Source organism: Podarcis pityusensis, assembly GCF_964106645.2.
Source record: "Podarcis pityusensis genome assembly, chromosome: 14".
Taxonomy (NCBI): Eukaryota; Metazoa; Chordata; class Lepidosauria; order Squamata; family Lacertidae; genus Podarcis; species Podarcis pityusensis.
Window position 1 is genome coordinate 37,155,450 of NC_138039.1, and position 26,001 is coordinate 37,181,450.

The 26,001-nt window shown below is 43.2% G+C and overlaps 1 protein-coding gene and 1 long non-coding RNA gene across 9 annotated transcripts in view; one reads left to right on the plus strand and one right to left on the minus strand.

Moving 5' to 3' along the window:
* ZFAND6 (zinc finger AN1-type containing 6) overlaps window positions 1-26,001 on the plus strand; it is a 77,727-nt gene that overhangs the window by 22,238 nt on the left and 29,488 nt on the right. The window contains exon 1 of one of the 7 annotated variants that reach the window (XM_080980535.1): window positions 4,739-4,858. The exons of the other annotated variants lie outside the window; for them this stretch is intronic. The gene's annotated coding sequence lies outside the window, so the exon portion shown is untranslated. Of the gene's footprint in view, window positions 1-4,738; window positions 4,859-26,001 lie in introns of those variants that run through there. 7 annotated transcript variants of the gene reach the window in all.
* Window positions 9,168-25,857, minus strand: LOC308462771. 2 transcript variants are annotated; one of them, XR_013979335.1, is made up of 3 exons: window positions 25,385-25,857; window positions 22,679-23,879; window positions 9,168-9,500 (listed from the first exon to the last, which is right to left on the minus strand). It is a non-coding gene; the product is annotated as an uncharacterized lncRNA (long non-coding RNA). The 2 variants fall into 2 exon arrangements; XR_013979336.1 differs by lacking the exon at window positions 9,168-9,500 and having other exon boundaries at window positions 21,638-23,879.

A 26,001-nucleotide genomic window follows, 5' to 3' on the forward strand; every position in this document is an offset into this window, starting at 1 on the left:
GACCTGTTGGAACAATTCAGTCCCTATTCTGAAGAATGGATAGGACGTGGGCTATCTGAAAGAGTGTCTTAACCTCTGGAATGCGAAACCTTAATCCTATTAAGGTAGAAACTTCATCAGCACAGAAGATGAAGATGAGGATCAAGTTTGAACGTACCTGTAGAAATTCAGCTCGGCCAACAGGACAGTGCAATTCTGTGGATCAGAATAAGATCTGAACTGCAGCTGGATTTTTCTGCATCCCGTATAGCCAGTCCTAGCCTATATGCAGCTGTTAAGGTGTGGGTATGGGATGTGACATTTTTGTTGCTCCCACCATCTCTACCCATTGGCCATGCTTCCTAAGGCTGATGGGAGTGGGAGTCCCAACAATAGCTGAGAGTCGCAGGTCTCCCCTCTCCCTTCACTTAAGGCTACGGATTGATAATGTCATTTATCTGAGCTTGGGTATAAATAATGTGTCCTCCTGGCTTATGCATATAAATATTTTTATCCTGCTCTTGTTATCATTAATTCCTAGGGTGGCAAAAACAGTGCAAAGCTCCCTTCATGGATTTGTCATTTCTGGTTATTCTGATGCAGGTTCACTGTGCATGTGGGATTCTGAAATATGAAGCAAAACTTGCTAGGTAGGGCACCTGGGGTTGCCAAGGGAGAGGCCAACCATTCTTTGCCATCACCCTCAAGCCCAGTTTCTGTTTTGGCTTGGCTGGGCCACAGTGCAGTGTGCCAAGAAACTTTGTGCCTGTTGGGTTAATTTCAGAGCTCAGAAGTAATGGAGTAGCTTGCTGGGATTCCTACCCCCACCCCACCGGCCACTATTGTTCATGTTTGTGTGAGGATCTGCTGCCTAGTCTGAAGCTTGTCTTGTTGTGCACTTTGGCTGTTGATTACTTAAAATAGAAGGGACCTACATCTGAAGACTCAGTCTGGCACCCTGCACAGCTCATGATTCTCCCCGCTCCCCACCTCGCCACACACAGCTGCTTTCCTTCCATGTCCAAGGCATCTGTGGACCTTGCCACAGGACCCTGTGGTCAGGCGCTCTCCCTCTGCTGCTAAATTACGGGCTGAAGATGAGAGCATGCGCTGCCAACTTTGTTCAGCCTTGCCTTAGGTGCCCCCAGAAAGGCATATTTGTTCCTGCTTCGGGAAAGTTTTGGCTTCCACACAGTTGTCAAATGAGAGAGCAGAGCTACACTTTCCCCCTCTTCTTTGACTGGCAATGTCAGCAGCAGTAGCAGAGAACAGATTTATTTTTCTCTTTTGGTTTTCCCAAAGCGCTTTCCACAGATCATGGGGTTGCAGGCTCACCGCTCACTTCATTTCGTTTGTGCATTTTAGTTTCACTTAGCGGTTGTATAAGAATTCCTGAAAGCTTTTGAGAGGCTATGAGCTTAACGCCACACAAACTTTGCCTAAAATCCTAAGAAGTTGAGGAAGCTGCTCTATGCTGAGTCAGATGGTTGGTCGTTCTGTTTCAGCATTGTCTGCATTCGCAGTTCCCAAACCATTTTTTCCCATGGACCACTTGAAAATTGCTGAGGGTCTTGGCAGACCACATAATGATTTTTCTGCTTGTTTTAGCAATAGTAATGCAGTACACCGTGCTAGGTGCTGTATCCTTTTTAATTGCAGTTTTTCTTTCTTATATACTGCATTGTGTTCAAATGGTGATACCACGAAATAACGTTTACAAAATAAAAGAAGCAACAGAATGCAGTTAAAAATAAATATGATTATTTAATGGGATGGAGGTGCTTCCTCTCATTTTCAGCCACAGAAATGCCACAGACCACCTGAGTAAACTTCATGGGCCACTGGTGTGGAGCACAGTTGGGAACCCCAGATCTACGTGGTCTGGCAATGGCTCTCCAGGATTTCAGACATGGGTGTTCCCATCCTTACCTGAAAATTGAATTTGGGACCCTCTTTTAATATGTAAAACATGTGCTATAGGGCCTCATTGAGCTATGGGCCCCACAAGGATAATTCAGGGCTGAAGTGTTTTTGTTTTTTTGTTGTTTTTTTTGCTTTGTGAGTTGAGATAAAATGACTTTTATGTTCTTGCTGGTCTCTGAGACTGGGCAGAAGACCAGATAGCCAATAAAAAATAGAAATCCAGTCTGTGCATTGTGTGGTCCTCGTGTGTATACTTCATCTGATCATTATAATGATAGGGAGCAGCTGTAAACTGGCTTGGAATCTAATTCCCACCTCCCTAATTCAGGGCCCTCTCTATCTTCAGATTGCACCACAAGACCAGTTAATCTTTGCAATAGCCTAAAATTACAGCATGATTGGATAGCTTCCTCTCCCCCCCCCCCCACAATCCGCTTGACCCTGTGCTTTATGCCAGTTGTGCGTCCATATGTTGCAGTTCGTTTGCAGGGATGAGGCAGCTACATTTCTAGTGCCATGTCTTCAGGAAAGGACTTCACGGAGCCAATCTCATTTTGGAGTATGATTCTTTGAAAAACTAATTTATTTAAATGTATATCCTGCCCTTCCTTCCAAAGGAGCCCACTTTGCATTTTATTATATTGATTTATTTGAAGCATTTCTATACTTCCCATCAAGTTACCCAGACGACCAAACAGACACTTCAAAATAAACAAGCTTTAAATTGGCAGTATATGAAACACAGCATGCATTTCTGCAGTTCTTTTTATACAGAGCACCAGTTTAAGGTGCTTATAAGTCGAAGTTAGCCCTGCGCTATGCCCAGGTTATCATTTACTTAATTTGGGTTGGGATAGGCCACTGGGCTTTCAAAGAGGAGAGAGAAGTATTTTGATGGCATCCATCTGTCTGTCATGACAATGGAGTACATCTCCAGGGGTGAAGTGTTAACAGCATCAAAGCGACCTCCCCAGGGCGTAAGCCTGGGCAGTGTGTTTGGAGGTCCTGGGCTGCCCAGACAACAAGACACCCCCCTCTTGGCCTCACTGATGTGGTCCAAAGGAAAGCATTACAAGACATTTAGCACCAGCTTGGCTGCAGGAGTTACACAGAAGGAGGCGTACAAGGCACCATCCAACTGTCTTAGGGGCTCCAATCTAGATTTGTGTAAGGTTTACTCCTTAGCCTTTTCTTCTCCTGAAAACATCCCACCAGATAGCAGAGGTTTAGAGTTTTCCTTGTCCTAGGTGGGCTTCCTTCCCAGGTCGATGAGCCCCATTTGCCCCTGCTACAGAGAGGTATATGTGTGCAGAAACAAGCCTACTGTACAAAGGTAAAGGTTACATCCATTGCTGTTCTTACTTTTACCCCTGGTTTACCCAGCACGGGCATGTGGTCCCTGGGAGGTTGCCCAGAAGGGGAGGCATCCCTAGGACTGAAAAAGGCCCCCCTCCCCTACTGTGTACAGCTGTAAAAACTACGCAGGGGGGTTCCTTGTAATGTACCTCAGCTGCCTCATCTCATCCATGAGCCAAGGCAAATGGAATTGAGCAGCTGCAGTTAATAAGGGGAGGATTCTGAAGAACAGCAGAGGCCCTAGCACATTGGAGAAAGGAGGAATAAAGAGTCTTATGTCACTCACTGCTATGAATCAAGACAGCTGAAGTGCACCATGGGGGCTACTGCTGCTTTTTCTTTATTTATATTCCACCTTTCTCCAAGGAGCTCAAGGTGCCTTGCATGGTTCCCCCATTGTGATCCTCACAACAGCTCTATAAGGTAGGCTAGGCTGAGAGAGAGACTGCTCGCAGGTCACCCAGTGAGTTTTTATGGCTAGGATTTTAACAGGGGTCTCCCCAGCCCTGAGACAAAACACTCTAACCACTGTACCATGCTGCCTGTTAATCAGGATTTGCACTCTGGACTGCATTGAGTTGGGACGGGCAACTGTGGGTCTCTGACTCTGATACGTACGACTTGGCAGGGCAGCCAATGTGATGCCCTCCAGATGTTCAGGGCTCCAACTCTCATCAGCCACAGCCAGCATGGTGAAAGGGTTTGCTGTCACTTCAGCCTCTGGAAGTCACAAAGGCCACAGTGTCTCTCTCCCTCCCTCCCTCCCCTCCCCATCTAGCTGAACATGGCATACCAACCGCTGAAGACAGCTTAGAGGAAGTCCACTGATATCACAACTGGTGCTTGAGCTTGCTTGTTTTCCTCTTTCCTCCCCACCCCATTTTTCCTTTTGTGACATGTCTTTTTCCCCTTTTAGATTTGAATCCTTGGCACAGGGAATGTCCTGTCTTTTATTGATCTTTTCTGCTGAAGAGCTGGGCAAAAATGCTTTAAGCGAATAAAACAAAATTGACCCTGTAACTTAAAATAAGCAGGAACAGATGCACTTACGGTGCTTTTTCACTTGGCAAAGTTTCACATAACCTCTCTCTCTTTCTCTAATAATAGACTGACCTCATTTTTCACACCACTGTTTTGTAAGGCTTCTTCACGTTCCTTGCTTAAGTGTTGTGCTTCTTGAGTAAGTGTGTAATTACTATGTTCAGGTTCCCCAGTGATGATCGCGGTTTCATTTGCGTAGTTTTCCTGCAAAGGCTGCCTGATCTGTGTGTCTGTGCTGTTTTGGCACCCAGTTTCATTGAAAGCTGCCCTTTGCCTCTCTACGAAATCTGCGCATTGTTCCTTTAAGAAACCAGCTTGCTCAGGGTGTCTTAACCTGCTTAACCTACCCTGCTAGCAAGGAAAAAGTTCTTTAAATAATGGATATTAGCTTTTACCAATTAGGATTATAAGCTTCACAAACAGGGTGGAGTTTCCCCAGTTCAGCCAGTCACATTTGGAGAAGGTGGGGCGTAATGTTCAGGGTAGGTTGCACGGGAGCACAGCTTCAAGTGAAGTTAATCTGGGGTGAAGCAAACAGAAAATTGTGCAGATCTTGTTGGTAGGTCTTCTTTTGTTGCTCTGAGAGTGTCTGTGTTTTTTCCACTTTGACTCCGAGACTGTTTGGTCAGCGTGCTTTCGGCTGATTTTGCCATTGTTCGTTTGTGGTGCTGGCAGGATATTAAAATTTATGCAGGGAAGCAGAACAAAAGGGGTCTTTGGACAGGAAATCAGGTGTCGAGACACAAACTTGACTTGAGTTTATTTTTTCACCAATCTCCAATTTAAACCACCTCCTTTATACAGAAAAGTGATTTTTCTGTGTATGTGGCTATTTCTACAGTGTTGTGGGCTGTTGGATCTGTATTTTAATTTTTATGTGGCACTGCAGCTCTTAAATCTCCTTGGTCTGTGTTTAACCTCTTAATTTCTTTTGAACTGATGGTTATTGTTATTGCTCAGTTGGGGGGGAGAGAATGACATTTTTCCCTTATAAAATAGAATCAACTGCTTTTAAATGCTTTCTCCTTTTCACCTGCATCTTCAAGATCGTATTTATACAGATAAATATATTATTTTGGTATGTTTATTTACAAGAGGATGGAGGAGAAATTTTCACAAAGGTCCCTGTGTATTTTGGGGGGTTTGGGATGGGTTCAAAGTTGGCATTCCTGAGTGTGTGCCTCTTTTTAATGCTGATTTCCCAGAATGAGGCTTACCCAGGCTATCATCCTACCTTTTCAGTGTAAGAATAGAATTTCTCACAAGCATTGGTCAATATGAGCCGCACATGAACCTCAGAAACACTGTTGTTCTACATATTCAGATTCTCTCTGTGTGTGGTGTGTAATGTGTGCCTGTGCTTTGTTTTTGTTTTTCACCAGTTGGTTTTGACTTGAAGAGTGGGTGTTAAATGTCTCTTCCTTGGCCTGACTGCATGATTAGTGCCCCAAAGACAACAGGATATTTGTGCTTCTGTAGTGTGACCAGTACAGATTAGGCAAATATCAGACCTTTCGCCTGCCCTAAGCAGCATAAAACTTTTTTTAAAAAAATAAAAATAACCCAAGGTACCACTGTATGACTTAAAACTGAAGGGAAAGCTGAAATGGGCCATTCCCACCTACTTGGAGGAGACATTTTTGTATTTAGGATTAGCTGTTTGGATGTTCCTTGGAAGTGCCTGTTGACTTCCAGAGTTTTGGAAGGGGCTTTTTGTTATTGTAGCAAAGGGTCTTTTTGGCAGTCTGTTTGAGTCAAGTAGAGAGGGCTTTGGCTTGCTACACTCTATCCCTCCTCAAAAAGGCATTCCTATAAAGTTAGTAGCTGTCACCATAATCTTAGGGGCATTCACAGGTGTGCACAATAGTTAAACTGTGCAAATCAACAAGTGTGTGCATTCACACACCAACACTTGTTTTCTGAAGTGTCTCAGCCTCACTCACCTCACAGAGTGTTTGTTGTGGGGGAGGAAGGGAAAGGAGAATGTTAGCTGCTTTGAGACTCCTTAGGATAGTGATGAAGCTGGATATCAAATCCAAACTCCTCCTCCTCCTCCTCCTCCTCCTCCTCCTCCTCCTCCTCCTCTTCTTCTTCTTCTTCTTCTTCTTCTTCTTCATGCATAGAGCCAACTTGTACCTGTGTTCATTGTAAGCTGTGAATGAGCCGATTGAGTTAGACTAAACATGCAACTGTTAGCCTTGAAACTCAGACTTTCCCCCTCTATTCACTTGGTGCTGCTGGAATCTTCCTATGCATGGGGAGATTTCAAGCTCAGACTACTTGTGGAAGCAAAATATGCTCTGAAAAATAAACATATTAGGCTGCTGGCTTGGTTGGAGAGCATCTCTCTGAGATAGGGCCAGCCTTCCTGACCCTCTTCACACAGAGCTGGTATTACTCCACCATGCCAATATAGTCCCAGTAATCCCAGAGGGATGCGCTACAACACTGTTTGCCAGCCTGGTGCGCCCCAGATACTTACACAGGGCTATTTTAATCTGTTTGCCAACCATTAGTGGAGAATGCAAGTGGTGGAAGAAATTGCCCCCAAGGGACATGCAGTTTGGGTTTGCCTCTGCAAGGGGGCTCTGGGGTGGGGGTGTTCTGTGGTGGGATCCACACAATTAAGACCCTCTTGTTAAAAACAGAAAATGAGATGGTAAGCCTAGGTCTGGGCCATACAAGAACATAAGAAAATCCTGGTTGGCTTAGGCAAAAGATTTTGTGGTTGGAGGAGGCTTGCATGACTGAATGTTCATCCCTCCAAAACTCCAGCTTCCTTCAAGGAGACCCAAAACAACTTTGTCCAGGAGAAGGATTTGCTGATTTTCTGTGTGCAGAGAATTGTGTGCTGTCAAATTTTCTTAAATGGAGGAACATTCAGTCATAGGAGTCCCCACCCTGTGTCCCGTGCAGTCTGATATGGTACAGCTCAGACCAACTCATCTGCTTTCTTGGGAGAACTAGCTCTGGTTTTGTGTAGCTGTGGTATGTAGTGTCAGAACTGGACTGGGCAGACCCAGGTTCGGATTGCCACCAAAGATGTATGATTTCTGGAAATTGTGAAGCAGCGGAAAAACAACAACTTTTTTTTTAAGGGAGATGAACATTTTGTGGAAAACTGTTGCTTCTGTATCTAACCTAAACTCTATTTGACCACTTTAACAGCATGTATATAATTTAGTTGGCAAATAAAATTGTACTATTTGGCAGTCATGAAAACAGAGCAGACCTAGTCTGACTTGGAAATAGTATCCATTCAGTTTGTTGGCGCTTACCTCCCAGGTTTGAACACATAGGATTACTGCCCATAAAGTGTAACAGCAGCGCCTTCTGTTTCAACTTTCAAAAGCTGCTGAAAACTTTTCATTCCTTCTGGCTTGTGCAAGCAATTAAGAACACATCCATCCATAACAGTCAGCTGATTTTTAAAAATAAAAAAAATTATTGTATGGTTCTATGTACAATGGTTGTAAACCACTCTGGGGTTGGCTGTTTTTTTAATAACTAGCTGTGCAGGCATTCCTGTCCCCCCCCCCCTTACATGCATTTGACTAATGCGTGACTGTATATACATGTGGCGCCAGAAAATAAATTAATGAATAAATGGAATCACACCAGGAAATGGTGGAAGAGAGCTGGATAGTAATCAGTGACTTGTGAGGAGACCCTTCCTGGAGCCCGAAGTGGATGTTGGTGAGGGTGGAGGAAGTCCCAAAGAGACCAGAGGAGCAGCAGGGCTTAGTTTAGGCTGCTCAGCCTCCTCGCCTAGCAGCTGATGCATGCAGTAGCTAGCTCAGCAGAAGCCACTGTCCTGTTCAACCTCCAGCCAGCCCCAGAACTTTGACTCTAGTTGAAGAGAGAGCTGGAGCGCAGGAAAAAAGGAGCGTTTGGAGACTTTTTAAGGAGTGCTTCCCAATTTATGCACTTGTGTGCATGAGGGCCTGTAATGTAACCCCCAGGTAAAGGGGGGGGGCTGTATATAGATAACTTTAATAAATAAATACAGTAAAACTCCATTAGGCTGCAATCTCACACTACAACCCTGCAAAGAGGAGAGGGTAAGAACTGTGTACGCATGCTTTCCCTGCAGGAAAGGCAGGATATAAATGTAGTTTTAAAACTGTCACATGGGAAATCACTTACCAAACAAATGGAGCTTTTCAAAAACAGTTTGTGAGATGCCATGCATGAGGGGCTGCCATTTAAAGGTGGGGGAAGAACAACAGCTTGGGCATATCTTGAAATTTATCTTAGGCGCATATGTAATATACGTGTGGGTACTCTCTTAGAATGGTTTGTTGAAGAGGGTGACATCCAGAGCTGGAAAAGCTGCAGGCAGCAAGTTGCTTAGGAGTTTGAAATTTGTCTGGCAACTGTTTCTAGATCCACTTATTCACTGTGCGCCTGGGTTCCTTGTAGTGAATTTGTACGTAATTGTGAGACTCTTGTCTATAGGACTTTAGATGATTGATTTTAGGGAAAGGCGCTCTTTTAGATACCTGAGTCCCAAGTCATTTAGGATTTTGTATTTGTAATGTGTTCTTTTCATTGCAAGCAAATAAATATTTTGGTGATTATTACAAGTAAAGACATAACAGTCATTATGGAAACAAAAGTAACACTCCCGGTCTCTAGCTGCCCACAACACACTGATATCAAAACTGCAAGAGTTAACTAAAGAACATTTTGTCAAAGATTATCTTGCCTTTCCAGCAGTTGTATATCTGCTTATTATTTTTCACTTTGAGCAATAAATATGCACTAAATCTTAATGAAATCATCTGGGGTTTTTTAGTTTTTTTATTCGTTTTTTAACAACAATTTATAAAACATTAAACATCCAGTTTTCACTTAATCCCTTTCTTCCCAGAACTTCCCTCAGCTTGTCTGATAATTTTCCGTATTTATATCTTCATCACACATTTATCTCTATTATATTGCACTCTAACACCCTTAGTCATGTCTTATTTTTTAAAACAATATTTCTAACATTAATTTCACAGAGCTTCTTGAAAAGCAACAAATATTAATTGTTCATCACAGACATCTTTGATATACTCTGTAAATTTCTTCCAGTCTTCGGAGAATCTCTGGCCACGTTGGTTCCTAATTCTCCCCGTCAATTTGTCCATTTCTGCATATTCCATCACTTTCATCCTCCATTCTTCTTTTGTGGGCATTTCTTCCTGTTTCCATTTCTGTGCCAACAAGATTCTGGCTGCTGTTACTGCATACAAAACTAATTTCACATCTTTTTTACTAATTTCATCTCCCAGTATTCCCAGTAAAAACACTTCTGGTTTTTTAACAAAAGTATATTTCAACATCTTCTTTAATTCATTATCTGTTTGCAGCAAGTTCTCCCTATCAAAAATCATTAACAGAGCTAATTGTGGGGTACAAAGAGGCCCTTTCAGTAATGAAAGATTGTCTTCCAGAAAACGGTTGCAGAGTCACATAACCACCACATGTGGTAGAAAGTTCCAAGATGGCCACATTTTTAACATTGAAGGAGTGCTTGATATGTTCCAGTTCACATGAATCTGGGGATTAGACCTTGAGGCAACCGAGGCCTTAGATTTCTGATGGGCTTTTCTCATGCCTAATCTGTGTTTGAGTTTGTTCTAAATAAGGGTCATCAGCCTTCACGTACAGAGCACATCTTACATTACTAACACATTGAATTGGGCCCGGTAGCTCACTGGTGTCCAGTACAGTACTTTCAAGACAGGAGGCACATGATTCCATTATGCCAGTGTTTCTCAGATTTGGGTCTCCAGGTTGTTGGGACTCCAACTCCCACCATTCCTGACCACTGGTCCTACTAGCTAGGGATGATGGGAGTTGTAGTCCAACAACAGCTAGAGACCCAAGTTTGCGAAACACTGCATTAGGCTGTTGCACTCCTAGCCACAGGAGCTGCTTCAGACTCCAGTGCCAAACGGGAATCTAGGAATACTCCCAGACAACTGCAGAGTGAGCTGGGTTGGGTGAGGAGCCCAGTTCAGTTCCAAATGTGGTAGTGAAGTTTTTTCCTCAGGTACATATTGTCAGAAGCTCATCCTACTCTCGAGTAGGACCCTGTCAGACACACATGCTTGACTGGCATGTTCCCTCCCTCCTGGTTGATTGTTTGGGAGCTTCAAAAGCTTTCTTCAGCCCAAACATCACAGCGACCGATGCCAACAGACATCGGCACACTTAGGGATCCCAAGAGTCTTCACAGCTTGCGTAACAGACCTCAGCAACTCAGCATTTTGGCTAATCTACTTTATTTACATATAAACACACACGGAGCACTGCAACATGGCTCCCTCTCTCTTTAGCATCAGACAGCAAAGAGAAAAAACAAAGGACAATAGTCCCAGTTCACAGAACACAGTAACACAAACGTCCTGTCTCCGTCACTTCCCACTTTGTGGAGTCAAAACATACACTGTCATGTGAAAGACAGCAATCCCATGACTGCAATCATGGAGCAGGAATTCTAACACATATATCTTCACGCACAAACCCTGAAATGCCCTTGCCCGTCCAGCATCAGCTGTCACTGATGACCACTAGAAAAAGTCCTGTCTGCAGGAAGCCAAATTTAACTCCCAATTGCCCTGTGAACTTTTTATGATCCTATGCACATCCTTTTCTCATGTTTCAGTTCCCATCTGTGAAATGGGAATAATCATTGTCGGCACCAGTGGATGACAGAACAAGTGAAAGGATTGTGAAGCGCTACACATGTTAAAACTGTAACTGAGTGATAGTTTAAGAGTTGCGGATAAGTTAGGGCTAAATTGTGGACCTGTAAATGCTGTTGGACTGTAACTCTCATCAGCTCCTACCCAGCATAGCCCATAGTAATTGACAAAGGGAGTTCAGCAACATCTGGAGGACTGGAGGTTAACCACTCCTGCTAGAAAACAAAATTTTCAGTATTGGCACCATATTATTTTAAAAGTCTCTTAGATGGTGGTGGTGTTTTTTCCTTGTGTTGCCATCACCTATCTGAATGAACGCTCTAAAAACATGGCTTGAATTTTGAAACTCGCAAAACTGCATTTTTTTTATGAACTTCAAAAGTACTAAAACAAAAAACAGTCACCTTCCTTTTAACTTTAAAGACACCTTAAAGTAGGGGTAGGCCAACAGGGTTCCCATCTGATGCTGTCAAAATCCAACTTGCATCAGCCCCAGCCAGCCTGGGCAATGGTCGAGGATAATGGGATTTGTAGTCCTACAGCATCTGGAGGTCATCTTAAACACTAACAAATTTATTACGACAAATTATAAACAAATTTTATTTATTATTATTATTAATAATAATTTATTATTTATACCCCGCCCATCTGGCCGGGCCTCCCCAGCCACTCTGAGCAGCTTCCAAAAAAAAATAATACTAAAATACTGCAATACATCAAACATTAAAAACCTCCCTAAACAGGGCTGCCTTCAGATGTCTTCTAAAAGTCTGGTAGTTGTTGTTTGCTTTGACATCTGGTGGGAGCACGTTCCACAGGGAGGGCGCCACTACTGAGAAGGCCCTCTGCTTGGTTCCCTGTAACATTATTAAAAGCTCAATAACTTTGGGGGTTTTGTAAAGAAAGCTCAGCAATTTGGGGGGTTTCCTTAAAAAAAGACAGTTTTGGGGTCTTCCTAAAAAAAAAAAAGCTGAACAACTTTCATGGTGTCCTGGTTTTTACTTTTGGAAATATGGCAACCCTAACTAATACTTCATCCTATAGAATTCTATCCATGGTATTTTAACTTCACAATCAGAATGAATTTCAGGAACCAAAATCCTTTTTCTGTGCGGCTTGAGCAGGAGCCATAATTATAGTTAATTGTTGTCAATTGCCTTCACACACCAACCCCACTGCCCTGCTCACAATGGTGAAGAATATTCTTACTTTATGAATGGTCCGTGTCACCGTTATGAAAAAGAGGTCGGAATATATGTGGGCTGTCCTTGGATCAAGTGACTTTTATTCAAGTTCTCAAAGCTCTTAACCTAGAACAAGGTTGTCATCTGAACTAGCCAGATGTTTAACAGATAATCAATCATAGACAGTCCATAAGACTCTAGACATTCTGTTTTGGTGACTGTAACCTTGGTTAAAGAAGCCATTTGGTGCCTAGTTTATATATCTGAGTTTCTAACACTGCACAGGACACTTAGTCTGTTGCAACAAAACCAGGAAACTCAACTACCCCTCTGGAAGTTCTTTAAATGCGTAGACGGAGGAGAGTAGGAATCAGGTTTTCCTTGCTGCTTGTATCTGCTGACCTTGCTTGCCTTGTTTTTCCTGAATTTCGATTGTTTAGAAATGGAGAAGCAAAGGTCTATTAGTCGGTTATTGCAGAGAAGTGAAAAACCTCCTCCTTCCTCCACTCCCTTTAGGTCTCCTCCAAAGCGGCTTTGTGAGTCTGTTCTCTTGTGTCCACAAACAATTGAAATCTTGAACTTTGTGTTCGGATCAAAGTGTAGGGACTGGAATCCTCTGTGTTGCTAGGAGAGGGGTGGGGGGCGGCCAAGCCCTTTGGAGTGTGTTCTGCTTTGCCAAAACAAACACCTAGAACAAAAGGAGTTCCTTTGCTAGCACAAAGCCATGTCTGAATGGCTTAAAACAGCTATCCTCAAACTATGGCCACACTGACATGATACACTGAAAGCAGTATAATGCCCCTTCAAAGTCACCTTTTCCTCCAAAGCATTCTGGGAAGTGTGATTTGTTAAGGGTGCTGAGAGTGGTTAGGAAACCCCAGTACTCTCACAGAGCTACAGTTCCCAAGGAAGAGGGAGGTTCGTCTGGCGCCTTCATTATACGCGGGTGGCGCTGTGGTTTAAACCACTGAGCCTCTTGGGCTTGCTGATCGGAAGGTCGACAGTTCAAATCGACAGTTCAAATCCGTTGCTCTGTCCCAGCTCCTGCCAACCTAGCAGTTCAAAAGCAGCACAGTGCAAGTAGATAAATAGGTACCATTGTGGTGGGAAGGTAAACAGTGTTTCTGCGCGCTCTGGCTTCTGTCATGGTGTTCCGTTGCATCAGAAGCAGTTTAGTCATGCTAGCAACATGACCCAGAAGGCTGTCTGTGGACAAACGCCGGCTCCCTCAGCCTGAAATGTGAGATGAGCACTGCAACCCCATAGTTGACTTTGACAGGGCTTAACAGTCCAGGGGTCCTTTAACTTTTACCTTTACCTTTTGACCTATAAAGCCTTAAACAGCTCAGGACTGCAATACCTCAAGGACTGCTTCTTTCCATATGAACCTACCTGGACCCTGAGATCATCTTCTGAGACCCTTCTTTGTGTGTCACCTCTACTAATAGTAGTACAGTCATACCTCGGGTTGAAGTAGCTTCAGGTTAAGCATTTTTGGGTTGCGCTCCGCTGCGACCGTTACTTCCGGGTTTCGCCGCATGCGCAGAGGCTCAAAATGATGTCATGCGCAGAAGCGGTGAAACGCGACACGCGCAGATGCGCAGTCGCGTGTTACGTTCTACTCAGGATGCGAACAGGGCTCTGGAACGGATCCCGTTCACATCCAGAGGTACTACTGCAGAGGTACTACTGTAGTGGTAATAATAATAATAATACTATAATAATAATGTAATTATAATACTGTAATAATATAACAATAATAAAATAATACACCGTTAGGTACCAGGCAAAAACATTTCTCTTTAACCAGGCCTTTGGCTGATTGACATCCAGTGCCCTTTTAAAATGTGTTGGCGGGGGGTTATTGGGTTGTTTCTGTTTATATTTTGATTATTTATTTTTTGTTTTTGTATTGTGGACCACCCTGAGACCTGAGGGCATAGGGCAGTATACAAATTGAATAAATAAATGAAATAATAAAACGAGGGATTGATAGTTAAACCACTCTGAGAATTGTAGCCCTTTGAAGAGAATTGGGGGGGGGGGTGAGTCTCCTAACAAATCTCAGCATTTGTAACAAACTTCACTTCCTAGCATTCCTTGTGGGAAGCCATGGCTGTTTAAAGTGGTGTGATACTGCTTTGAATGTATAGTGCAGATAGGACCTATGTGTTATGGGGGCTGCCTGGGTGATGTGAATGGGGCTGAACTGTCCTTGGAAAATGAATGTCATCATCCGTGGACTAGAAAAACCCCGAGAACATAAGGAGAGCCCTGCAGGGTCAGACTATAGGTTCATGTGGTATGCAACCAAGTTTTACTCAGAGAAAACCTGTTGAAATTAATGGACCTAACTCCAGTCATGTTCATTCATTTAAGTGGGTCTACCACCACGGCAGTGGTCTCTCATGCAGTGCAGCTGATGGACATAGGAGAATCCCAGAAGCACCATCATTGCCTTGAGGGATGGGTCACAGGGTGGGGCCCCCATAATTAATATTAACTATCCTGCAATAACAAGGAAAGTTGGGACCATCACTTAGTGGTGGAGCATTTGCCATTGCTGAAGATTCTCTGCCTGAAACCCCTGGAGAGCCACTTCCACTCATTGTAGGCAGTACGGAGGTAGATGGGCCAATGCGTCTGGCAGCTTCCTGTGTTCCTAAGAAGAATGCCTGTTCATTGTGTGAAGTGTGTCCAATTTCAGTCTGGGAGTCTGTATTTGGGTATCAAAAGCTTGGGAAACACCAGCATAAAAGCTTTGCCAATGCACCTCAAACTTGTGATATAAATAGGGCCTTCAGTGCCTGCTTGTTTTGGCAATTGGGTCTGCACTTGGTAGGAACCATGATAATGCAAGGTTGTCCTCCACCACTTATTTTCAGTTTAAGGGATGATGACTTGTCTCCTGTGGCTTGGAACTGGTTCAGAGACATGGGGAATTAACTTCATGATGTGGTACTGTACAGTCCTTCCAAGACTGAGGTTTTTTGGGGGTTGTAAATGGAGGGAATAAGTGTTTGGATGTTCCCTCGTGTTTTGAAATGACGACTCCTTATCCCTGGAGGGCTAGTGTGTCAAGAGAAAGCAATTGTAATTGAGGGAAGACTGGATGACACTTAAGCCACAGCCGTTCTCAGGGAATTAGTTATGTTAGAGTCTCAATTGTGTGTGTTACCAATAGCTACATGTTCATTTATTGTTTGAACAAAATGAATACAGTCGTACTTTGGTTCTCGAATGCCTTGGTACTTGTACGTTTTGGCTCCCGAACGGCGAAAAACCGAAAGTGTGTCTTCCAGTTTTCGAATGTTCTTTGGAACCCAAATGTCCGACATGGCTTCTGCGGCTTCCAATTGAGTGCAGGAAGCTCCTGCAGCCAATCGGAAGCTGTGCCTTGGTTTTCAAACATTTTCGGAAGTCGAACAGACTTCTGGAATGGTTCGAGAACCAAGGTATGACTGTATCCTGCTTGCATGAAGAGCCATAGTGCAGCAGCTTCCTTGCTGCTGCATGGATTGGGTTTGAATTGGCATAAAATTATTTCAGGCAGAAGCAGGAGACTGAGCAGGCAGCCTCTGAATTTGCAGAACCTGGAATTGGAACTTCTGATCATTAAAGGTTATTCATTTTATATAATGAGACATTTGTAGCATGTAGTTCAAGGTTCGAAAAGGTGCTAGTGGGAATGATCAGCTGCTTCCTGGGAATCTCAGCACTTTTATTCAGCGGCCCAAATCCAGGCCTAAGACCTAAAACATTATTATGTATTTTATGAGTGGGTCTTTGGAATGTAGTAGATTGATTCAGAGGTAACACCTGATCCCTGGTTGCGCAAACCACAGTTTAGACTCCAAACCATGACACAAATCGCAGACATGCAGACAGACAATGATTTGTGCAGTGGTTTGCCTGGGATCCTATAAGGCCAATCAACCTGTCATGGTTTGCACTTTGGGTGCAAGGCCAAACCACAGTTTCCTCAAACTGTGGTTTGCAAACCAGCTTCAAACTGTAGTTTCAGTTCCTAGTTTGATTTGGCCACTCAAAACCATGGTTTGTCAGATGTTGGTTTGTCACAACAAAACATGGTTTGATATTGTGTCTGAAGTCAGGGTAGGAATATCCTATTCAGTGTTCTCATGCTGGCCTAATTCTCACTGAAGTTGTAAACCTGTCTCTTGGCTGGTTCAGACAGAAGAGGTGCCCAGGTTTGGGAAGGTCTTTCCTCCCCACTGCAGTGCTGCCATAGGAAGAGGCTTTCTTCCTAGCCCAGTGCTGGAATGAGGAGCAAAAACACAAGCATATTTAACAGCTGCTGCAAGGTAACAGCTTGCTGGCTTGAGTTCAAGTGGCTGTGTTGCTCCTCTGTTAAAAGTATATCATGATTGTGAATTTTGAGGTCTGTTTCGAAATGTTTTTATTTTACATTTGTACGGTACTTTTGGGAAATATTTATACTTTGCAAGGTGGCTCAAAAGTGCCTTAAATAATTAAATTACCCGTTTTGGTGTTTGGAATAACCAAAAATTTGCACAAGTTCACCAAGCTTGCCATTCACTGTAATGTATAAAATTACCTTTTTAAACAATTCATACTGTGTTAACTTATTATCATAGGTCTGTTTAGCGCCGAGAGATAGAAGTTTTGATACCAGACAGCACAAAATGTCTTTTCAGCTGTGTGTGTGTGTGTGGAGCAGAAGCCGCCAAAACAAAAAAATCCTTCCTTCTTCCTAGCACAATCTCATAGTCTTATCGTCGTATTATCTGTCATACTATTCAAAGCAGCTTAAGCTGGACAGAATGGAAAACATACTGGGGACACTTCTTTTCATTAATGAAAGCTTTTTTATGTATCACTGTCTCTGCTGGTGAAAAGGCAAAATGAGCAGTAAAAGGCCGTCTTTTCTTGTCTTGCCTCTTTCACCTCGGCCTCTTGACACCTGAGCTGCGTATTTTTCGAACCCACCCTAGTTTTTGTGACTTCGTTCGGTTTTTAAAATGTTTTTAATGTTGCATTTTTAAATGGTGGCAACCCTCCCCATAGGGCCTTAGGGTGAAGGACTGGTAATAAATTAAAATTAAATCTTAATATCAAATCAGGTAAACAGTTTGTGTGGTGGCTTGTGTCATTAGTACAAAAAGTTTGTACTGTTGTTGTTTTCAATTGAAGCAAGTACTCTCCCAAGGCTGTGTTAGCTAGGGGTGTTCTGTGATGTTTGTTGATCGGGTTCAGCCTTTCCAGAAACTGCTTTTGAATCATCTGTTCAAACTTTTTGCTAAGGGTCAGATGACTTATTATGGCAGGTCGTGGGACCGATTCCCAGTGCTGTGTTTTCTTTCTTTCTCCATGTTACACATAACCTCACTTACCTGTGACATGATTGGGCCCTTCCGGATGTCCTTTTTTTGCCAATTTTTTAAATTTATTTTTCAATTTTTTATTGTGCATTCATGATAATTTGTGCTGAGTGGCATTGGGGACAGGTGTATGTGATTCCCCACCTTCAATCCTGTTTGCAGCTGCAGAAGTTTCAGGGTGTTCGTGCTGCTTTGTTTTAGGTCTGCGCCCATCCTGTAGCTCCCTGCTGAAATCCTGCAACTCTTTTTTATACCACAAATGTTCTGGACATGGTGGGAGGGTGGTTGTCCCACTTCAGTTGCACTGTAGTGCCAGAGTGCCCCTCCAGACTGCAATATTGTGTTAGCATTGGAGGGGCATTGCAGAGCAACTAATGAAGCAGAATTATCTGTGGATGGTCTGGTGTAAATCCAGCACGAATGTACTACTACAGTGTCAATTTCTTGTTGCAGAATACTCCCGCAGAAGCCACTGCAAACCGTGGTGGCACCCACCCTGACTTTTCCCAATTCACAGCATTCGCTTTTAGGGGTGTATGTGGGGGGAAGAACAGGGAAACTCATAATGCAACATCATAGGCAAATGAACCATTAATTATAGGGGAGAAGGTGACATAAGGAGACATTTAGCAGCTACTCTGTGTCTTCTACAGGGTGTAATTTGGCACTATTGTAAAGTTTAAGAGGGGAAAACGTGTCAGTTGGCTGCACTAAAATCTCTCTCTCTTTCTCTCTGTCTCTTAAAAAAAGTTAAGAAATTACCATCTCTTGGGGTGGAGGAATCAGGCTTCAAGGAAGGCATTATATTCTGTATCACCTTCTATAAATTCACTAGGATATATATTCATTTCTCTTTTTTAGAGTTATCCGGTACTAGCAGCCTTGTATCCAGCGTTGCTCAGGATATCAAACAAACAAACAAATCAGTGCAGTTTTGAAAAGTTCAGTCTGCCATCTTGAGTCAAAATGGCCGCCAACTGTATCCAAACATAGACAAAAACCTGCTTCTAAATCTCAGGAAGCATCATGCAATATTTTGTTATGATATCTTAAGAGGTGTCCAAATGTATAGCAAACAGAGCAACAGTTTCTCGAAATATTTAGTAGATGGGTTTGGATAATTCATTGCCCTCCAGATGTTGTTGGACTCTGACTCTGAGCAGCCCCAGTCAGCAATGGCCAATGGTAAGGCATAATGCAAATTGTAAGAATATCTGGATGGCTACAGGATAGCCACCTTGTTCCAGGAGGCCAATCATGAGATTTTAAAATTAGATGTCTGCTGGTTGACATGGACAAGTTTGTTACCAAAAGGGTAGCTTTATACGCTGCTAGCAGTGCAGAACATATGGATTACAAGGATAGTTCAGTTGGTATAACATGAGACTCTTAATCTCAGGGTTGTGGATTTGATTACCACATTGGGCAAAATATTCCTTCATTGCTAGGGGTTGGATTGGATGACCCTTGTGGTCCCTTCCAGCTTTACAGTTCTATGATCTACTTTTTTTAGGCCCAAAACAATGTAGGCTGCCATGCAGACTTGTTAACTTAAATGATACAGGGTATTTTTTATTGTCTTAGATTTTAACTACGGTAGTACCTCGGGTTAAGTACTTAATTTGTTCCGGAGGTCTGTTCTTAACCTGAAACTGTTCTTAACCTGAAGCACCACTTTAGCTAATGGGGCCTCTTGCTGCCGCCGCGCTGCCGGAGCACGATTTCTGTTCTCATCCTGAAGTTCTTAACCTGAAGCACTATTTCTGGGTTAGCGGAGTCTGTAACCTGAAGCATATGTAACCCAAGGTACCACTGTATTTGTATTTCTGATATTTTATGTTATTGTCCTTCTGGATTATCAGCATCATCATCCTTTCACTTTACTTACAGTTTGTTTAGTGGTTTGTATTGTGATGGACATTGGCTATAAGCAATACAAATCTTGATTTTTTGTGACAGGTGAAGGAAAAGCTGAATTGACGAAGATAGGTTTCTGTGGGTTTTTAAGGAACATTGAAGTAAAGCTAGACTGCAGTGCTGAATTGCTTTCCTTGAGAGTAAGCCCAGCACAGTGGGACTTGCTTCCAACTAAACATGCATGGGGCTGCAGAACACACACAAGCTTGAACACACATTTAGGGACTCTAGGACAGCTAGCCATTTTCACCCTGACCTACCTCACAGGGCTGTTGTGAGCATACAATGGGGAGGGGGTTGTACCAAAATGACTCAAGGAGGTGGTTGTTGTTGTTTTCCAGAGGAAAACCTATGAATCTGTCATTATCGTATCTCTTTGGCTCAAAAGGAAGCCAAAAGTGTGTGTGCCAAATAAAGCAGGTGCTTTCAAATATTTGCATGACGTTAGCTGGCAATAGGACTCTGAGGCAATGCCTCATAGGTTTTCCTCTGGAAAACAACAACAACCACCTCCTTGAGTCATTTTGGTACAACCCCCTCCCCATTGTATGCTCACAACAGCCCTGTGAGGTAGGTCAGGGTGAAAATGGCTAGCTGTCCTAGAGTCCCTAAATGAGCTTCATGGTGAAGATTTGAATCCAGGTCTCCCTGGTCTTAGTCCAAGACTCTAGCTATTACGTCCCACTGCCTCTATAAACTTCTCTCTCTGTTGTGAAAATCCTGGTAATTTCACTATTGGGTGGATTAGAATCGAAAGGCTTATCACATGAAACTGAAGTGCTAAATTGCACAAGGATTTTACCACCTAGGAGGCCAGCATATGAATCAACTGTAGGACATAATTTTGTTTCACAGCTTCAGGAATTCTGGCCCGTTCATGACCCCTTAAAGACAACAGGCCAGTTGACAGGTTTTATTGTGCCTCAGTGCTTGTTATATTGAAAAAAACAACTTTTCTTTTTTTGGTATCGTTTCAGTACTGAAGCAAATCCTCTCTGCCTCTTTCATTATCTGACGTGGCGCTTTGCTTTTTCAGATGGTGACTAATTTAAAAGCTGCAGAGTCATGTGCAACTTTTGACCTATTTGTGGGTTGTGTCAGTCAGTGTTAGCAAGTTCTTGCAGGATGCCACTCATTCCCTGCTTAAATTATTTTCCCCACCTACCCTCATCATTGACAAGCCTCCCTCCATCTATCTTTGTCACACTGCTAAAGCTATCCATCCTGCAATTAAGAATTGATTGAACCCTGTTTATCAGATGATGCGTCTTGGAATAAAACTGCATTGCCTTACTTGCATTATTCATGCTTGGCATTTATAAAGTGCTTTAATCGCTCAGCAGCATTATCACATAAACGTTGATCAGTATGGGAATGTGCTTAGGTCAGTCTCCAGCTCATGCAGAACTCTTTCTCCTTCTTCTCATCCAGGAGATTGGTTAGATTCATCAATATAAAACTTTCAGTCAACTAAAAAGATGTCCCAGATTATTTGGGCAGCAATTTTTTAAAAAAAATACACTGAATTGATGTCCCAGACCCTCCAAGTGTCCCTATTTTCCAGAGACGGTCCCAGATTTACAGAAGTCATCCCAGGTGTCCTATTTTCAGCACAGTAATGTTGGAGGGTATGGAATTATCCGACCCCCGAGCCATCTGAAGGCAGCCTTGTATAGGGAAGTTTTAAAACATTAAATGTTTTATTTTGTTTTTATATATGTTGAAAGCCACCCAGAGTGGCCGGGCCAACCCAGTCATATGGGTGGGGTATAAATAGTAAAATTATTATTATGGAATAGGATGTCACTATTTTCATCGGAAAAATGTTGGAGGGTATGGATCTCCCAGTACTTTGCCAGGGCATATATCTTAGGCCTTAGGGTAAATTCACCTGCTAAAGCAAAGCAGCTTTAAGTCTGGATGGGAGACACATGGCAACCCCATGAACACTGCCTTGAGCATTTGGCGGGAAAAGGACAATATGTAAATGTATGAAATGCTGATGATACAGCTCTTTACCCTGGCCGTTTGAGATATATATATATATTAGGGCCCACCCTATTCCTGTGATTGCAGTTTGTTTTAACTGCTTTTGAATGTTGTACTTCTAATTGACCCACCCTAGGACCTTAGCGTGAAGGGCGGGTAAACAGTGCTAATGATAATAATAATGAGATTACGATATCTAGTTTATTCATTCATGATACTGTCTTTGGCCAACACTTTGAGTGTATTCTGCTATTTAGGCATTTACCGTATTCAGTTGGATAACAATGACTCTGGAAAGCTAAGTGCTACGATGTTCTCATAGTAATGACATCTTAGACTTGTGAATTGGTACTTGCTTTGTCACTTGCTTCAAGGATTCACATTACACCAGGCAGAAGGGTTTCAGTAAACAGGAGCAATACTGACTAGATTTCTCTTTCTTTCAATATTAGCAGGAAATAACTAATGTAGATTTCTGAAACTGTTGTGGACTAGTAACCTGAGCATGCATGGCTCCACTTCTTCAGAAAGAACGGACCTCGTGTGTGTGTTTAAGTACATCTCATTTTGGCAGACTGAGTCCTTCCTTGAGTAGGAACGCTTGAGAAAATTAAACTAAACTCACCTGCATCTCCTGCATGAATGTGCAGATTGTAATTTAATTATCCCCTGGCTTTCGGGTTTCCTAAAACTGCCAACATGGTTCCTCGTTTCAAAAATATATTAGCATGCATTTATCAGAAATATTTATCTCAAGAGCAAATATGTTGAAAGGGGTATATTTAAATATTGATTTGTGTGCTTTGTGTTTGGAAAATGTCAACACACTGACAGAGAAACGTTGTTGTTGTTCTTTTGAACTATCATACAAACCCTGGTTGAAGACTGTGCTGCTTGGGGTTCAAACAGCTACTTCAGGCATGCTTATTGTGTCTTGGGCACGCTCAGTGGAATTATTGGCCCTCTAGAGCAAGGTTTCCCAAACTTGGGTCACCAGCTGTTTTTGGACTACAAGTCCCATCATCCCTGACCCCTGCTCCTGCTAGGTAGGAATGATGGGAGTTGTACAGTAGTCCCAAAACATCTGGAGACCCAAGTTTGGGAAAGCCTGCTTTAAAGCATGCTGTGCCACAAACTGCTTTTGTAAAACAAATTCCTAGGCTGCAAAAGTGGCTTGCCATGTGTTGTGACGTGGCTGGTCCAAATACATAAATAAACACAAACATACCTACACAGCCAAAGACTCCCTTCGACCTACAGAAATCGCTGTGCTGTTCTTTGCCTGTCTTTCTCTTTCAAAATAGGGTGGTCAGAATCCATAGGGTGGTGATCTCCAAATGAAGAGTTGTGTAAACTCAGCTCAGTTCCCCATCTGTCTCTCAGCCAGCCTTCCCTTCTAAAAATAGCACCCCCTTTCTCCCTCCCTATTCTTAGACGGTGCATTAAGTTCAGAGAGTCAAAGCAGGAAGTAGCGGTCAAGTAGGAAAGCAGCCACGGGTACTTCCTTGGGGTTAAAAGTGACATAGACGTCACGTGTTGGCTACCGTCTAATCTCGCCTTCCTGCAAAGCCAGTGATTCTTCTCTCCTTGCAATATTAATCGTCCTTGCTAACGCGTGCGCACACTCCTGTTCAATCCATATTCATCCAGGCAGCTTGATTTTGTGACAAGATGACACAATAGGAAATTGGCATCCTGCCACATAGTGTGTATAAATCATTGTGCTCTTTCTTTGGTTGAAAAGAGGGTGTGAATGCAGTTGTCAGGAGTATCTGTCTTTCTTCCTGTATACGGATTCTTTCCACGGTTTGTTTGTTTTTTCTAGTGTGCAGTTGGACACAGAATGTACAACTGGGAGGGAAATGTGCAGTTGGAAAGCTGATTATGTGCACTTGGTAAAGGGGGGAGTGTAGCTGGGCACATCAGGTATATGTGCTCATTAACCCCTTAAACAACAGGCAATGCCAGGGACAGCATATACACATTATTTGGTAAAGTGCACTCAGTTTCCATACTTAAACTGCCCAAACCATATTAAAACGCCTTCCTTTTTCGGCAGAACCACTTCTTCTTAATCTTCAAGCAGGCAACACTTTGTTGCATCCTTGCAAATAACCTTTAAAGTTAACCTGGGACCTGTCTTGCACCCCGTTCCTTCTTTGTGTTAGAAACTCAGATATATAAGCTAGGCGCCAAATGGCTCCTTAAACCAAGGTTGCAGTCGCCAAAATGGAATGTCTTCGGGAAGATGGCTCTAAAGTCTTACTTTTCAAATGATGGACTGACTGTGATTGATTCTCAGTTGGCGAGTTCAGATGACAACCTTGAGCTAGGTTAAGAGCTTTGAGAAAGAAGAAAAGTCGCTTGATCCAGGTGTGCATTGGCAAAATCCAACCTCTCTGTCTTAATGGTGACTTCTTCTGCTCCGACTGCACAGAAAAAACAATATGGTTCCAGAAATTCATCTGATTGTGCAAATAAAATATAACTGATAGAATTCTACAGGATGGGGATTAGTGTGTGAAAACAGTCCCAATCCAATGATCCCCAGGTGGTGGAGAGGTCAGGTGCCATTCTGGCGCCTGGGCATCTTCACTTGGTCGCAAGTGGTTGAAAGCCAGGTGCAATATGTGCCTGGTGCCTAGGTAAAGGTAAAGGGGACCCCTGACCATTAGGTCCAGTCATGACCGACTCTGGAGTTGCGGCGCTCATCTCGCTTTATTTACAGCTTCCGGGTCATGTGGCCAGCATGACTAAGCCGTTTCTGGTGAACCAGAGCAGCGCACGGAAACGCGGTACCTATTTATCTACTTGCACTTTGACATGCTTTCGAACTGCTAGGTTGGCAGGAGCAGGGACTGAGCAACAGGAGCTCACCCTGTCCTGGGGATTTGAACCGCCGACCTTCTGATTGGCAAGTCCTAGGCTCTGTGGTTTAACCCACAGCACCACCCGCGTCCCTCCACAGCACCACCCTCATCTAGCACGTTTCAAACACTGTCTGGCCTCCCACTCAGCCAGTGGTGGCATATTATAATAGGGGCAAAGATAGAAGTTTCCTGTTTCTGCAAGTAGTCAGGCCCTGCTTTTATTTTTTAGTACAACACTTGCACTTATGAGCCTCTTGATGTTGGCATTATGGGGTTTGGCAGCAAACACGCAGCCAAGCACCTGCACAGTGTTTATGTAATTTGGCGACCCTGAAAATAATTTGACCTTGTCCTCAAAGGCACACTCTCAACACACTCAGTGCCCAGAATTTGATCAATGAAAACAGTTGTTGTCATTTGCTTTCCTGAAGGAGTGTTACAGTCACCATTTTTTTATGTCCCCCCTTCTCCCCCAAACTCCATGAGAGATAGGGACAGAACTTCAGCATGGTATGAGGGGCAGAGGAGATCCAGACAGCCACTACTAATATATTTTAATCCCCTTTGGGTTTGCTCAGTAAACTCCTCTGTTTCCTAGTTAGGTTTTTCAGATCGCCCAGGTGAGTCTGGAAAAAACCATATAGAAACCCTCTGGAAAAAGCTTCATTTGTTGACAACTTGATTCTGCAGACCACCCTTTGAAATAGGAATAATTAAGCGGCATGTCTTAAATAAACCCTTCTGTTTGCAGAGCGCACTGAAGACAACTGCTAATCTGATTCTGGCTCTGCCTTGACTCCACTGAGTCACCTGGCTGAAGGAGCAACTTGTGCAGTTTATTCCTGCTTTGGTGCAGGCTTGTTTGTTTTTGAATTCACATGAGACCAAATATCATTTTTCTCATTCGAAAGTATTTTTCGGACCATGAGTAGATAGATCAGGCTATAGTTCAGAAAATCTGTTGAGATTTTAGCAGGCCTGGCAGTATCGGAATAGGCCCAGGCCACAAACTTGTATCTCATTGGCCTTCAGTTTCTCTAGAGGTCTGGTGTTAATTGGCCTACCTAGTTTGGTCTGTGGGGCCTGGTAGCTGTCAGTCTGGGAGTCTCTTTAAGCTTGTGCTGCAGCTGCTATATATAAACTGAGAGGAGAAGGGCTGGAGTAGGAAAGATGAAGAACTGGCAGGTAGTTGTCTCCTTCCTTCCTTCCTTCCTTCCTTCCTTCCTTCCTTCCTTTCTCTCTCTCTCTCTCTCTCTCTCTCTCTCTCTCTCTCTCTCTCTCTCTCTCTCCATACTTTGGTAGTTGAATGTAATCTGTTCCGGAAGCCCGTTAAGATTCTGAAATGTTCGACAACCGAGGCGCGGCTTCCAATTGGTTGCAAGAGCTTCCTGCACTCAGCAGAAGCTGCGTTGGACGTTTGGCTTCCGAAAAATGTTCAAAAGCCGGACCATTTACTTCTGGGTTTTCAGCATTCGGGAGCCAAAACATTCCAAAATGGAGCTGTTTGGGAACTGAGGTTTGACACTGTGTGTGTGTGTGTGTGTGTGTGTGTGTGTGTGTGATATACATATACATATACACCCCTGAGCTCACAAGCACCCAAGCAATAATACCGTAAGCAAGGAGCAAAGCACACCTTGTGTTCATTTGGCTTTTTACACTTCTAAGTTTGGGATGTCCA